Source organism: Chiloscyllium punctatum, chromosome 4 (genome assembly GCF_047496795.1).
Source record: "Chiloscyllium punctatum isolate Juve2018m chromosome 4, sChiPun1.3, whole genome shotgun sequence".
NCBI classification, from domain to species: Eukaryota; Metazoa; Chordata; class Chondrichthyes; order Orectolobiformes; family Hemiscylliidae; genus Chiloscyllium; species Chiloscyllium punctatum.
Window position 1 is genome coordinate 73,105,772 of NC_092742.1, and position 14,051 is coordinate 73,119,822.

General features: G+C 41.5%; 1 protein-coding gene across 1 annotated transcript in view; it reads left to right on the plus strand.

The window, feature by feature from the left end:
* Nucleotides 1-14,051, plus strand: part of stxbp6 (syntaxin binding protein 6 (amisyn)) — a 210,236-nt gene that overhangs the window by 80,911 nt on the left and 115,274 nt on the right. The gene's annotated exons all lie outside the window — the stretch shown is intronic.

The following is a 14,051-nucleotide window of genomic DNA, read 5'->3' on the forward strand; positions in this document are numbered from 1 at the left end:
AGTAACTTGAGATCTATCGGGATGTTCTCTTCAAAAAGAGCGCATTTGTAGAACTACCTCCATTTGCTTGGAATAATAGTGTAGATCCAGCAATTTTCAGCTCCTTGATATAGCCTCTGCCTTCGATTTACCTATAGTAGACTGCTCGATTGAACAGTTTTTATGAGCTTGGATTGGTCTGCAATTTTTTTTATGCTTTCAATGAAGTTCATTCTTCCTAGAGGTTTCAGTTTCTGATTCCAATTTCACTTTGGCTTCCTCAGAAACTGGAAGCTTAGTTTCCTTTCTCCGATAAGGTTCATTTCAAACCAAAAATGGGAAGGTGTGAAATCACAGCTACCAACACAGTTATGCTTTAAAAGGTGGTTGGGTGGTCAGCGTTTCTGGAACAGTCAGTATTTCAATGGTGCTTTTTCCTCCTGAAGATACTGTTCTTGTTTGGCCATTAAATTTGAGTTAGAGTATAGAACATAGAAAAGTACAGCACAGAATAGGCCCTTCGGTCAACGATGTTGTGCTGAGGATTAATCCTAATGTAAAATAAAATAACTTAACCTATGCACCCCTCAATTCACTGTTATCCATGTGCATGTCCAGCAGCCGTTTAAATGTCCCTCAAGACTCTGCTTCCACCACCACCGCTGGCAACGCATTCCATGCATTCATAACCCTTTGTGTAAAGAAACTTCCTCTGACATCCCCTCTATACCTTTGTCCTAATATCTTAAAACTGTGACCTCTCGTGCCAGTCAATCCTGCTCTGGGGAAAAGTCTCTGGGTATTGACTCTATCCATGCCTCTCATTATCTTGTATATCTCGATCAGGTCCACCTCTCTTCCTCCTCTGTCCAGAGAGAAAAGTCCAAGCTTAATCAACCTCTTTTCATAAGGCAAGCCCTCCAGTCCAGGCAGCATCCTGGTAAACCTTCTTTGCACCCTGTCCAAAGCCTCTGTATCTTCCCTATAGTAGGGTGATCAGAACTGGACACAATATTCCAAGTGTGGCCTCACCAAGGACTTGGAGAGCTATTATAGCAAAACCCTGCGGCTCTTAAACTCTATCCCCCTGGTAATGAAAGCCAAAACACCATATGCTTTCTTAACAATCCTACCCACTTGGGTGGCAAATTTGAGGGATCTATGTATTTGTACACCCAGATCCCTCTGTTCCTCCACACTGCCAAGAATCCTGTTTTAAATCATATATTCAGCATTCAAGTTCGAACTTCCAAAATGCATCACTTCGCATTTATCCAGGTTGAACTCCATCCCTCAACCTGCTTACCCTAGTCATTTATAAAACTACAAAGAGCAGAGGCCCAAGAATAGAGCCCTGCGGGACCCCATCAACACTGACCTCCAGGCAGAATACTTTCCATCTACAACCACTGTCTTCTGTCAGCCAACCAATTCTGAATCCAGATACCAAACCTCCCTGTATCCCATACCTCCTGACTTTATGAATGAACCGACCATGGGGAACCTTACCAAATGCCTTGCAGAAGTCCATATAACACTGTTATATCCACTGCTCTACCTTCATCAACTTGTCTTGTCACCTCCTCAAAGAACTCAATAAGATATGTGAGGCATGACCTGCACCCTCCCATTCTGGCACCCCCCTACGACCCACCCTCCCATTCTGGCACCCCCCTACGACCCACCCTCCCATTCTGGCACTTTCCCCTGCCACCGCAGGAACTGTAAAACCTGTGCCCACACCTCCTCCCTCACCTCTATCCAAGGCCCTAAAGGAGCCTTCCACATCCATCAAAGTTTCACCTGCACATCCACCAATATCATTTATTGTATCCGTTGCTCCCGATGCGGTCTCCTCTACATTGGGGAGACTGGGCGCCTCCTAGCAGAGCGCTTTAGGGAACATCTCCGAGACACCCGCACCAATCAACCAAACCGCCCCGTGGCCCAACATTTCAACTCCCCCTCCCACTCTGCCGAGGACATGGAGGTCCTGGGCCTCCTTCACCGCCGCTCCCTCACCACCAGACGCCTGGAGGAAGAACGCCTCATCTTCCGCCTCGGAACACTTCAACCCCAGGGCATCAATGTGGACTTCAACAGCTTCCTCATTTCCCCTTCCCCTACCTCATCCTAGTTTCAAACTTCCAGCTCAGTTACTGCCTCCTTGACTTGTCCGACCTGCCTACCTTCTTTTCCACCTATCCACTCCACCCTCTCCTCCTTGACCTATCACCTTCATCTCCTCCCCCACTCACCCATTGTACTCTATGCTACTTTCTCCCCACCCCCACCCTCCTCTAGCTTATCTCTCCATACTTCAGGCTCATTGCCTTTATTCCTGATGAAGGGCTTTTGCCCGAAACGTTGATTTCGCTGCTCGTTGGATGCTGCCTGAACTGCTGTGCTCTTCCAGCACCACTAATCCAGTATTTGATTTGCAGCATCTGCAGTCATTGTTTTTACCCTGCCCCCTCAAAGCCACGCTGACTGCCTTTAATCATGCTATGCTTTTCCAAATAGTCATATAGTTGACAGTATGTAAAGAACTTTTTTTGTGCATTTGTTCACGGAATGTAGGCATCACTGGTTCGGACAGTATTTGTTACCATCTCTCATTGTCCTTGAGAAGTTGGTAAATATGTCACCTTGGTTACGGTCTGTGTGGTGTCAGCTGTTAGGTAGGCAGCTCCAACATTTTGACACAGCAACTTGCTTTATATGCACTTTGTTTTATTGCTCTATCACAAGCAATAAAGGTTAGGTGGAAAAATTGAATGATCCGACTGATCCCTTCAGATAACTGCAGTGGCAGTCTACAGTGCTTAATAACATTTTGCAATTTAGTTACAACCTGGGATAAGAGCTGTATGGAAATTATTTAATGGGTCACTGGTATTTGCTGATTATTCTTTCATGTCCATCGTGGTGTACAGCGATTAGATTTTTGTTTCTGACCAGCTGTAATGAGCTCTGCCTAACTGTTTAATTTAAGATACCTTTTGAAAAGCAGAGCCTCCCCCATAGGACAGAAGGTAGTCAAATAAATGAGCAGGAGAGCAGCTTCTAACGATAGTAGGTCTCATTAAGTTTTGGTTTTGCGTCATCACTGAGTATATAAACAACGTGAGTTGTTGCAGTTAAATGGATATTTTAGACACTAATGGAGGTTTCTTGGTGAGTACATGACCACATTGTTTATATTGGGAGCTACCAAGTCTTTACAACAGTGTTCTCCCACAGCTAGCACTAATAGCTCCTTCCTGAGAGCTGTACTTTTTCTCCTCCCACATTGAACTCTGGTAAGTATATGCATATATATGTCTTTTTCAAAGTCCACTCCAAAACTTCAGTATGTAATGAACGTTTCAGTGCAATAATGAGAAAGTATTATGCAATCTGTTCTGGTGTTTATCTGGATGTTAAAATCCTATGGGTTTGTACCTGGAAGTAAGATGTTTACTGGCTACCTTATCAACATTCTCTTTAGCATTAAAGCTGTTGAAGATAGATATGTTCATAAAACAACTGGTGGGACTAGCTATTTGTAATTCACCGCTTTAGCTGTATATGAGACAATGCAAAGCTTCACCAAAATTAGATCACTTTTAATTTGTTTGAGGTATTAAATGTCTAACTACTTTTTGAACTCCTTCAGGACACTGGGCGCCAAGTTAATTTATCATGTAATTTAAAGGTGAGGTGAAAGCTAGAGCTGAAGACTCTCTCTTCTGTTTGTTGGGACAATGGTAGTGATCTTATGCAAAGACTTTTAATTGCCCACTTAATTATCTCCGTTGGTCTGCAGGTAGCCAAGCTCTTTGCCACCTTCTCAATTCCCACCAATGCAAAGCATTCAGAAGATGCAGGACATGTCTGATATTTCCCAATTACTTTGTCAGCCTTCCTGCCTCCTAGCCTATACCCAACAGGATGACCATGTTCCCTTGATATCAAGAGAGGCCATGACGCTGATTCCTTTGGATTTCAACATCGCAAGTCAGCTTATATTGCCATCACATGGCAATATAAAAGTGTTGTGCTCAGTCATTTAACCTAGGGGGAGAGAATGTCATTGGAATCAGCTAAAAAATATTTTGTCATTTGTACCAACTGTGCATCCTCAGCTTTCTCTCTCAACTTAACCTCGAGCCCTTCAATTTTCACTCCAGGGTCATACTGAGTGTAATACACTGAAATGGTGTCAAAGCATTTAGTGGTTTGTGAAGCACAACAGCATTATCCCAGGAGAAAAGATATGATTTTTTAAAAAGTGAAAGAAGACCTGCTTGACTGTGGGTTAGATACAAACACTTCTTGTTAAGCCAAACACAAACACAATGCTCAAATATTGCTGAGACTCAGTGGCATTACTGTGTGTCTGGAGTCATGGAAAAATCTTGGAAAAATGTTCATATTGCAGAGGATGAGGTGCTGGAGGTCTTGAAACACACACAAATGGATAAATCCCCAGGACCTGATCACTCTGGAAAGCTAGGGAAGTGATTGCTGGCCCCTTGCTGAGATATTTGCATCATCAGTAGTCACAGGTGAGATGTCAAATCTGGAGGTTAACTAACGTGGTGCCACTATTTAAGAAAGGTGGTAAGGAAAAGCCAGGGAACTATAGACCGGTGAGCCTGACATCAATGGTGGGCAAATTGTTGAAGGGAATCCTGAGTGACTGGATTTACATGTATTTGGAAAGGCAAGGACTGATTCGGGATAATGGGTTTAGATCAGAGTGGTGCTAGAAAAGCACAGCAGGTCAGGTAGCTTCTGAGGAGCAGGAAAATCGACATTTTCGGCAAAAGCCCTTCACTTTTGCCTGATTTAGGATAATGTCAGCATGGTTTTGTGCATGGGAAATCATGTCTCTCGAACTTGATTTGAGTTTTTTGAGGCAGTAACAAAGAGGATTGATCGAGGGAAGAGCAGTAGACATGATCTTTACTAAGGCATTTGACAAGGTTCCCCATGGGAGACTGGTTAGCAAGGTTAAATCTCCTGGAATACAGGGAGGCTGAGCCATTTGGATATAGAACTACCTTGAAGGTAGAAGACAGTGTGGTGGTGGAGGGTTGTTTTTCAGACTGGAGGCCTGTGACCAATGGAGTGCTACAAGGATCAGTGCTGGGCCCATTACTTTTCGTTATTTATCTAAATGATTTAGATGTGAGCATAAGAGGTATAATTAGTAAGTTTGCAGATGACACCAAAATTGGAGGTATAGTGGACAGTGAAGAAGGTTACCTCAGTACAGCGGGATCTCTATCAGATGGGCCAGTGGGCTGAGAAGTGTCAGATGGAGTTTAATTCTGATAAATGCGAGGTGCTGCATTCTGGAAAAGCAAATCAGAACAGGACTTATGCACTTAATAGTAAGGACCTAGGGAGTGTTGCTGAACAAAGAGACCTTGGAGTGCAGGTTCATAGATCCTTGAAATTCTCAGATTTTCTAGTAAAGAAGACATTAGGTATGTTTTTTTTTTCAATGGTCAGAGTATTGGGATTCGGAGGTCATGTTGTTGTGGCTGTGCAGGACATTGGTTAGGCCACTTTTGGAATATGCATGTGAAACCTGAACGGGTTCAGAAAAGACTTATGAGGAAGTTGCCAGGGTTTGAGGATTTGAGCTAGAGGGAGAGGCTGAATAGGCTGGGACTGTTTTCCCTGGAGTGTTGGAGGCTGAGGGGTGACCTTTTTGAGGTTTACAAAATAATGAGGGGCATGGATAGGCAAAATAGATAAGCTCTTTTCCTGTGGTGGGGGAATCCAGAACTCGGGGGCATAGGTTTTAGGGTGAGAGGGGCAAGTTTTTCAGAGGGTGGTGTGTGTATGGAATGAGTGCCAGAGGAAGTAGTGGAGGCTGTTACAACTATGGTGTTTAAAAGGCATCTGGAATGCTATATGAATAGGAATGGTTTAGAGGGATATTGGCCAAGTGCTGGCAAATGGGATTAGATTAGGTTTGGATATCTGGTCGGCATGGACGAGTTGGACTAAACTGTCTGTTTCTGTGCTGTATGTCTCTGAGACTGTCTAGATCAAAATGGGTAAGAAAAGTGGATTTTTTTTCATCCATACAGGACATCAGTGACCTAAATGATTCTTTCTTTATCGTGACAAATGATAGTTCTCATGGTCGTCATTGAGGCTAGTTTCCCATTCTGGAATTATTAATTGGATTGAAGTTCTCACAGCTGCTGTTGTGCTGTTTGGATTCCTGTACTGCAGAACATTTGCCCATGCTCACGGATCACATTACTATGATGCCACTGTCTCACTGTACTTTAACAATTTTGCATAATTTAACAACTGTAATGGTGACTGACTGGTTTAACGATTTCAATTTATCTGGAAGCAGAAACAAACTAGTGCAGTACTCCTCCCAGTTTTGAGTGCATTTATAAATATGCAACGTGTTCTGTCTACTTTTTTGCATTTTCTCATGTATTCAGCACATCATTTTCATGAGATGTTGCCTGGGCAGAGAGGTTCTGAAGGATGTGTTTCATTTAAAAGATGACAATAACTTGAGCAAACCTGCAAGTTTTCTTGAAGATCTGAAATGTTAAATGTTTTATTTTCTCTCCATGGGTGCAACTTGGCCTGCTGAGTACTATGAGCATTTTCTGTTGTTTGAGATTTCAAGCATCTGCAATATTGTTTTTGGGCTCTGCCATCTCTGCCTTCTAGATTAATATTTTCATCTATTTCAGAATGTTTTACAGTGTACCTGGTTATACTTGGATTCTCATTTAAATCCAATACCAGTTTTTGATAGCTTTTGAGACTTAATGTTGGGCTCTCAGCAGTTATAGTTTAACAACTTTGAGTGAAATTGTGTGAAATCACTTGTTAAATTGCTTGTTGGCCACATGGATTCGCAATGTTATGTAATAATGCGAACAGATGGGTTGAGAATAATACTTTCCTCATTGTTTATGCTAATTCTGTTCACAACTGCTTTAAATGCAGGACTAATTTGTTCTTCCATTGCTATCAACTTGGTATAATCTAATCAATTCCAGACTTTGTAACAGTCCATTTTAAAGACTCTGACATACTGTCATTATCTAATGTGAGCTAAAATATGTTCAATGGTTTTAGATAAGAAAAGATAATTGTGCTTACTCAAGCTATTTTGGTTTCAAAGCCAATTTATCCTGCTACTTATTTATCTGCGATTTGGAACACTGGAATTTGCACTTATTTTTGGGTCACCGAAAGTTTAGATGTATTAGCCAAATTCTTAATGAATTTTTTCAGGGATTTCAAGGTCAAACAAATTTAGATACATGTCATTATAAGGTTTAATTGAAAGAAATGATCAATATCAGTATGGTCACTGTGTTTAAGGGGCCTGGGAATGCCACTACAAGGGAAAGTCCATTAAAGGTCCAGAGGACCATTGTTATACTTTTTTTCAGAAAAAAATGACTGACAGTTTAACTTGAGGGTTACCCCAGCATTCTGTGCAGATTGAATCCTGCAGCTCGCAGTAAATTTTTTTGAAGAGTGCATAAACATCAATCAGGCAACTTCTTTGAGAGAAACTCAGTTAATCAGGTCGATGATGAATATCTACCATATTTTAGTTAACCAGTTTATAAAGGGAACTTTAGCTGCTACTTTGACAAATCCAGATGAGAATAATGCCAGGTTCATTCTATGTCCCTCTTCAAACACTGTTGCAAGATCTTGAACCTTGAACTGAACGGGTCCTCGAACATGCTTCACTTCAGCATCATGGCATTTTATTATTGCTTTTTGGTCTTTTGAAGACACCCAAATGTCAAAGGTTTGCACTACTTTGTCTGAGTGTTGGAAGTCAAGGGGTACCTCAAGATCTGGCTGATTACACAGATGAAGAATGTGAAGGAGAACGACAATGCTCTCCACAGAAGCCACCATTGAGCAGACCATGACCTTCTGTAAATGACATTCATCTTGCATCATTCTGTCTGTGCCCTCCTCAGTTTCACTCAAGAGAAGGGAGTTATCTTTGTAGAGGAAGAGATGGAGACAAAATGGAATGTCAAGAGTCCAGTGTGTTTGTGAGACAAAGCAGGCATACTCATAGCAGCCTGTTATAGCTGGCAGCTACCCGGTTGAGTGAGCTGATAATACTTTTAAAAGAAAGTGGAGCATTAAATTCAAAGACTGCTAGTTCAGAGGATGTTGTTACTTATTGGGACATAGACTAGCTAGTTATTAAATTTATAATGTTTTTGTTCTGTTAAATAGTGTCCTCTTTTAATTCTCTATGCCAACAGTGTGATCCCTTGCATTTGTGAATCAGTACAAAATGTAGCTTTTGTGCTAATTGTGCATAGCTGTGCTTGCACAGCACTGCATGTTCCGTGATCTCTCCGTCCTGGAGGGAAGTTTGATTATGGGGCTTTGCTCAAGCAAGCCAAAGGCAAACTGTATTGAAAGCCACTTGGTATCTTAGTCTTGGGTGCAATCTTGTCACCCTTCTGCTCCAATGCTTTTTGAGTGCCTTCAAGAGACCAGAATGCCGTCATGCTGAACTGAAACATATCAGAGGACCTGTCCAGTTAAAGGTTAAAGATCTTGCAATAGTATTTGTAAGACAGACTGAGGGAAGAAGAGCCAAGATAGACCATTGAAACAGTTCAGTATAATCCACTATTAGATTAGATTCCCTACAGTGTGGAAACAGGCCCTTCGGCCCAACCAGTTCACACCGCCCCTCCGAAGAGTAACTCATCCAGACCCATTTCCCTCTGTCTGATGCACCAAACATGATGGGCAATTTACCATGGCCAATTCACCTGACCTGCACATCTTTGGACTGTGGGAGGAAACTGGAGCACCTGGAGGATGTGCAAACTCCACACAGACAGTTGCCCAAGGCTGGAATCGAACTTGGGACCCTGGTGCTGTGAGACAACAGTGCTACCCACTGAGCCACCATGCTCCTCCTAAACCATGGCTGATCTTCCAGCTTGCTGCCTTATTCCTTAACATGCCTATGGCCCTGGATGTCTTTTTCAGCTAGAAATTTCTTCTAGAGAAAGCTTTGGACATCTGAAGCACAGAGGGACCTGGGATTCCTAGTTCAGGCTTTTCTTAAGCTTAATATGCAGGTTCACTTGGCAGTTAAAAAGGCAAATGCAATATTAGCATTCAGCTTTAGAGGACTAGAGTACTAGAGCAGAGATGTACTACAGAGGCTGTACAACGCTCTGGTCTGATTCCATTTGGAATATTGTGAGCAGTTTTGGTCCCAGTATCTAAGACTTTACTGGTTTTGGAATGGGTTCAGAGGATGTTAAAAGAATGATCCTAGGGCTGAAGGATTTGTCACATCAATGGTTAAGAACTTTTGGGTCTGTACTCTAGTTAAGAAGGATAAGGAGGGATCTCATTGAAAGTTATGGAATACTGAGAGGCCTGGATTCAGTGGGTAAAGAGATGTTCCCCTAAAAAGGAGAGACTAGATCGGAGGTCACAGCCTCATAGTGAAGGGATGATCCTTTAGAATGAAGATGAAGCGGAATTTCTTCAGTCAGAGGATGGTGAATCTGTGGGAGTCATTGTTGAGGGCTGTGGAGGTCAAGTCGTTGAGTGCCTTTTAAGACAGGGATAGGTAGGTTCTTGATTGGTAAGGGAATGGAGGGTTATGGAAAAAGTAGGAGAATGGGATTGAAAAGTATGTCAGCCATGGAAGAATGGCCTGGAGCATAATCTGTGATCATGCATCCATTGCTGTATGGGTTGGAGACTAATAAAGTACCACAGCCCCCTTACTGAATGAAGCACTGCACATTTGAGCCAAATGTTGACTACCTCTTATTTGAACACTCCTTTAACAGTCTCCTGCACAAGAGTTGGTAGTGGAGGGGAGGCTGAGTAGCAGGTCACCCCCAGAGTACTCTGACAAGAAGCCCTGGGATAAACTTGCTGGCACTCCTCTACTCTGTCGATGGCCACTGACAACTTGGAGGTGAAGGGGCATGTGAAACAAAGTTGAAGTATACTTTTGACAGTCACGGAGTGTTGTGCTGGACCTGGTCTCCAAGGTGTTCACTATCTTTTCTGTGGTGTCAACCAAATGCATGCATGCCAGAAGATCTTGGAGCATCAGATAAAAGATCTTGAGTGACAGCTCTATCTTTTGATTTTTGTATGGGCATGACCTCTGCCTGATGTTCCATTGGACATGCAAACACAGGCAACAGATCTTATGGTTAAGTGTGAAAGCTTGGATTGAGGCTGAGTGGGGGTGGTCTGATCTCCAGTCTTCTGATTCTTTAGACAAATTAGTTGACACTCCCTTTTTCTGAAGAATATCTCACTCTTGGCACATCTGGTAACAAACTGAGGACATCCTCTTTTACTTCCTATGAGTGGTGTAAGCATTGTCACAGTCCTCTCTTGCCAGCTCTGCAGCTTCATCAAAAGGAGTTAATGGTCAAAGATCCGACAGTTCTGCCAGTCTGAAAGTATGCCAACCTTTCTCCCTGTTGCAGGCAGACAAAGAAAATGATCGTGTCATCCCAGTGGGTGCACGGGAACTTCTTGCCCCAATACCTATGCCAGTAATGATCAGCAGCAATGTCCTGTAATTGGAATGTTAAGTGCATGAAGTGGCTGTAGCGTATTCAGTTGCACATACGCCAGCTGGTAATGAGGCTAGCAAGTGATCCTCTTCTCTATCATGCCTTTGTGCTGGGAAAGTATTCCCTTCTGCATATTACTTTGCAATAACAACTGTATGGTGCCACATACACCTGTGGAACACAGGACGTCAATCATTCTTTTTCCTTACTGGAGCTAGGAACTCTCGTGTACCTCATAAGTACAAACCTCTGCAACAGTCTTCAAGGCTACATTGGTCTGGTAGGGTGGGCTCCTGATTGCAATCACTGGGGAAGAAGGACGGCCAGGATGGGAAGCTGTAACTGAACTGCGGGGTCACTTTGTCTAAGTTGAGGCTGCCTGATCCTTCTGACCTGCAGTCAGGTGAATGGTATGTTCACCAAAAATTTGAGAAGACAATGATTTTGTCAATGAACAACATTTGTGCAAGCTTTAAGGGCTGGCAGCATCAGGCATTGTAGCTAAAGTGGAAAGCTATCTTATGTAATAACTGTTTCACTGATGCTGAAGATATTAGTTTTTGCATTGGTTCTGATTTAGTTTAGCAACAATTGTTCTGCTGGTGCCATCGAACAAATCAGAAAGCAGTTCTGTTTTTCTGGTAGTTCAAAGTGTCACACCCTCCTGACCCAGTGTATAGCTCAATGCTGAGGAAAGAGAAACTTGCCGTGGCAATTCTGAAATTCAACTTTGCTTGAATGCTAAAGAAGAAACTAGATTAATGAATCTGTGTTCTGATTGACCATTTGCATTTGAAAATTAAATGAAGTGGAAAATACAATATTGTTATCAATAGGAGTGGACTATGCAGTCCCTCAAGCCTGTACTGACATATATAATAGGACCTTGGCTGTTCTGGTATTCACCACGGCTCCGTTTTCCTGTTTGCTCCCAACAACCCTTCACTCGCCCTATAGGTCAAGAATCTGACAGTTTTTCTAATTGGCATGCTTAATTAGACTATCCAAGATGTTTTATGTGGTCCCTACCAATAACACGTGTTGCTTGACGACATAAATGGGGAAACAGTAGCAAGAAGAATATGTGAAGTGATGCATCTTGGCCTTTGACAAATAGCAGGGTTTAAAAAATTGGTTTGAGAAACTGTAGCTCCACAGTTGTGCCTCAAAATATCTTGTGTGAGCATTTGACAGGTGGAGCAAAAGTAGTCTTGTTTTCATGGCAGTGAAAAGAAAAATGCAAGTGGATTCTTAATTACGAGAGAAGACAATGACAAGATGGTAATTGTAGCCTGCTGTAGTGGTGACGCTCTTTGCCTGCTGACATTGTTATTGCTTGTCTGCTGTTTTCTGCTGTGTTCTCAAAATACAAAAAATGTACTTTCTGAACCGTTTGTCACAAAAGTCGGCAGTGATTTGTCATTTTAAATATCCAACATTGGGGTTAAAATGACTATTGCATTGTAGCTGCATGCCACTGAGAAAATGTGAGGCAGTGATTCGATATATTATCAAAGTGTAGTTGTTGTTTATCTGTAGAACCAACTAAGATTTTCTACCTGTATTAGTTTCATGTGAAGCAAAGAGCTCCTGTATGGGTGCTGAAAGTGTATTTTGTTTTATTCTGCATTGCTTTGTGTTTATTTGAAACATTAGAATCAAAAAACTGACATTTTTGCCACTTGATTATGGTTTAGTTTGGTGTTAAATAGTCTGCTGGAGAGACCTCAGCCAGGAAATTGGGAAAATTAAATTGTTAATTAAATCTGACATTTAAAAGCTAGTACCAATAATACTGACCATGAAACTACAAAATTGTCTTCAACCCTTTCTGCCCTTCTTAGGAAGGAAATCTGTCATACTTGCTGCTCTTGCCTATAATTCCAGATCAACAATAGTGTGATAGACATGTAACCATATCCTCTGAAATGGCCTCCTAAGCCACCAAATCCACGAACATGCCGCAATCTGCAGAAACGTTTCCAAATCATACATCATTCTGACTTGGAAACCTTTCCTCCCTTCGTTATAAATTAAAGATCCTGTAATTTTGTTCAAACATGACTGTGGCGAATATCATCTTGACACCGATTTGAGAAAAATTGGGATGAAGCAGAGGGGTGGTCTTTGCTGGTGCCAACATCATCCAGTGAATAAATAAAAATAACATTTTAAAATGGCAATTATCATAATTTGATCACATCATCAGTTGCTAAAGTGAATGAGGTGAACTATGTTTAGTCTGTATGTTGATCAGATAGAATATAAGCTCAACACCAGCTCTTATGGGACTTTCTGCTATGAAACATTGGCAATGGATTGAAATATCGTTTGTGCAAAATTCTACACTTAGCGCAGGAGCATCAAGAACTGACACCTGACCTGAAACAGTTAAAGAATAATGTTCTTGTAATTAGCAGACTATAAATGATTTTAAACTAGTTGTGAGCCATAGTTACTTGAATATCATGTTTGTATCTTGTTGTGGGATGAAACCAATTTATCAATTTTACTCTGAAAGTACAGCGTCCGCAGTCGATATACAAAATTCCAAACTTCCTGGTGTACATTCAGTCATCAGTAGCATTCCACCTGAGGGCTTGGTGCAAAGCAAAATACCTTTCTTTTTCAGACACGACAACTTTTAGAAGCATTACTGTAAACTCATCCAAGTTTCACTGCAGTTTACAAATACAAATTGTACTTCGTTTTTGGGAGGCTTCTTTTGACTACATGAAGTTGCTTTAAAGGATGGCATAGACTGACCATTGGGAGTGGAGTATAAAAGATAGCAGGCCACTACACTTTGTCTGCTCTTCCTATTACCTGTTTCTCCTTTCTACCAACCTTATCTCGAGACATTGGATTGCATCCATTGCAGAAGTTCTTAAACCTACAAAGTACTTTTGGAATATTTATTTTTCAAAGTTACGTAAGTACAAGTTTTTACTACTTAGGTTTACCAAACATGGAACAATTATTTGGAAATGGTATTGGAGAGCTGCTTGTACTAGTGTGTACAAGTCCCCTGATCTGCTGAGGCAAGCTCGTAACTCTGTGTATTTTAATTATTGTAGTGCTTTGTTCATAAATAAAAATTTCATCGTCTTTCATCTAAACTACTCTCTGGTTTGTATGACATTGTGTTGAAGAGAATTTGATAATGAAATACAAGACTATATGAAAATTTGTAAACAAAGCAGTGGTGACTGTTATCCTGTGAGAAATGAATGCCACCAAGAAGAGAGGCAAACATTTTTTAAAAATGATTTCCCTCACTCTCTTATTCCAACAGGATTAAAGACAAAAATGTAGTGAGTACCAACTAGAAATGAAACACACAAAAAAAGGTTATATGTGCTTTGGAGTGTAGCAGGTTAAGAACAGAGGTGACTGCTGTTTTAGTGTTTGGTTGCGTGAAGACACCATGCTGGACTTGCTTTTTTTTTGCCATTGTGTTTCTGCTATAATTAGACTAAG